This window comes from Tenrec ecaudatus, chromosome 1 (genome assembly GCF_050624435.1).
Source record: "Tenrec ecaudatus isolate mTenEca1 chromosome 1, mTenEca1.hap1, whole genome shotgun sequence".
Taxonomy (NCBI): domain Eukaryota; kingdom Metazoa; phylum Chordata; class Mammalia; order Afrosoricida; family Tenrecidae; genus Tenrec; species Tenrec ecaudatus.
In genome coordinates, this window is record NC_134530.1 from 47,880,997 (window position 1) to 47,883,696 (window position 2,700).

General features: G+C 44.0%; 1 non-coding gene across 1 annotated transcript; it reads left to right on the plus strand.

The window, feature by feature from the left end:
- Positions 1-2,393: 2,393 nt before the first annotated feature.
- On the plus strand, positions 2,394-2,500 carry LOC142438190 (U6 spliceosomal RNA). The gene has a single exon (XR_012782616.1). It is a non-coding gene; the product is annotated as a U6 spliceosomal RNA (small nuclear RNA).
- The last annotated feature ends 200 nt before the right edge of the window (positions 2,501-2,700 follow it).

Here is a 2,700-nt window from a genome sequence, read left to right on the forward strand (position 1 = left end):
TGTCTCTGAGAATGCTCTGCTTCCATTCATTAGGCCTCGGTGTCTGACAATGTTTTCAAGGTACGCATACGGTTTTCAGAGGCTACTTGCACATTCAATTTATTGCCACGGTCTGGAACTGAACCCACAATACCTTCAGGGAATGCCTGTATTCAGCTTTGGCAGAATTTTGTTTTCAACATTCCACTATTTTGCATTTTACGAAAATATTTATTTTACATTTAGTTAGAATTGTTATTGTGGTTTGAGTACTAAGGATAAAGAGAGAAAAAGTCTCTAATTTCAAGTAGTTTATATCGTAGCGAGCAGAGCTGCTGTCGTTGTGACCCATAGCAACCCCGTGCACAGCAAAACGAAGCACGGCCCGGTCAGCTCCATCCTCGTAATGGTTTTTAAGCTTGAGCCCATGGTCGCAGCCCTGTGTCAGTCCATCTCCTTGAGGGCCTGCCTCTTTTCCACTGCCCCTCCACTTTACCAAGCATGATGTCCTTCTCCAGGGACTGGTCTCTCCTGACAACACGTCCAAAGCATGTCAGACGAAGCCTGGCCATCTTTCCCTAAAGGAGCACTCTGGCTATTCTTCTAAGACAGACTTGTTCCAGCAGCCCAGGGCATTCTCAGTGTTCTTCTCCAGCACCGGAATTCAAAAGACGTGCTGCGCCCGGTGGCATCCTGGTTACACGATGGGCTGCAGTCCACAGATGGAAGCCCCCAGGCGCTCCTCGGGAGGAAGATGGGGCTTTCTATTCCTGTGGAGAATTACAGCCTCGGACACCCACATGAGGCTGTTGTAGCCTGTCCTTCAGGGCCAGAATTGACTCGATGGTTCCTCTGTATTCCTTGTTAAATGTCCGACTTTCACCTGCAAATGAGGCAAAGGAAGGAGGGGTTAGGGTGAGTATCCATGTGGGCAGAGTATGGTGGAAAAGCGCCTCTGTTCATGTGCTATTCGGAGGTCTAGGCCCAGAGTTGGGTTATTACAGGGGAGGGGAGCACAAAGGAGACTGCCGGGCCAGACTGTGTGGAGCGTAATCCTCTCATGTAACTGTGAGTGGAATCAGAGTGGAGACCCAAAAGCTGAGAGCCACGCCTTCTCTCTCTCAGTGACCGTCTACGCTGTTTCTCATAGACACTGCCTCAGAGACAGACTGTATTTCGGGTGGCGTCCGTCGTGGTGACAGGTTGGCCTGCAGTCTGCAAGTTCCCCAGTTCAAAACCACCAGCCCCTCCAAGGGACAAAGACTGGACTTTCTACTCCGGTAAAGAGTGACAGTTTCCACTGGAGGCGCCGCAGCGCACGGGACCCCCACGCCCTCGGTCCTCTCTCACTTCCTCCGACCCCGGCTGATAAGCCCCACAGGGCTGAGAGCGAGATCCGCTGGAGGAAATGCACGGAGACAGGAGCGCGCGCGGAAGATCCACTCACTGCCTTCCAAAGGCAGGATGGACCGACCGGCGAAGCGAACAGGCGAATCCGTGCAAGGCGGCGGCGCCGGCGTGCACAGTCCACGCAACGAGCGCGGCCTTCTTGTCCAAGGTGACCAGTTTGTCCCGCGCCCGCGGCGCTTTAAAAAGCCCCGAAGTTTGGAAAGCATGCAGGACAAGCTAGGGAACGACTGGAGAACGGGAAGGGAACATGCGGATTTCGGCTGCCATGTGGCTATTTCGTCAGGATATGAGTTTTCTATTATTTTTGTTAATTTTATGACGTTAAACTTTAATCATAACAAATAATTATTGAGAACTGATTATTGAGAACTGCTTATCAAAGTTAGCATCGTTGATCAGTTGTTAGAATTCGACCACCATTGTTTGGACTTAATGAGCAATGCCATTTTTTGGCATTGGCAACAACGAAAACATTTTGTAACTGTCTCTCAGACGATACACATCGTACTGCGTGCCAGTGCTAGTTAAACAAGTGATGGCAACAAAGCAGCCATTCAGATCATTTAGGTAAGTAATTTATTTATTTCATAAATACATAAATTTTCTTGAATTTAGCAGACAGTACTTGTATTATTTATATTTTGTAGTGGCGGCAAAGTCTAGTGCTGGCCTTGAAAGTGACACTTATGACTTACATTATGGCAAATTCAGAGAAAAAATAATACAAGTTAGTATTGTTATTATTTTAAAAGAAATATAGGATTAAAAGTAAATTTTAAAAATAGTTACTTTATAACAATTAATTTAATTTATAAACTAACAATTAAATATGTTCATGTAATTATGTACTTACTTGCTGTGTTTTTAAGCAATATGTATATAATAATTATAATATAATTTTAAATTATTTTTTTAGATTTTTAACATAATGAATAAGAAAAGAGAATGCAAGCTGAACGATGATCTAAGAAGTGAATTTCCTTTTATTAAAAAAAACAAAAGCTGTGCTCGCTTCGGCAGCGCATATACTAAAATTGGAACGATACAGAGAAGATTAGCATGGCCCCTGCGCAAGCATGATATGCAAATTCGTGAAGCGTTCCATATTTAAATTTTTTAAAAAGCGATTACATGGTAAGATGTGAGAAATGTAATGGTGAATTTTCTATTTCGCATGGCGGGAAGAATGATATTTTAAAGCATTTGGAGACACAGAAACATAAAAGATATTTAAATACTGCTGCATCTTCTTCCAAAATACAGGGATTTTTTCAGAAAACAACTTATGGAGACGAAGAAAAGAAATTAGCA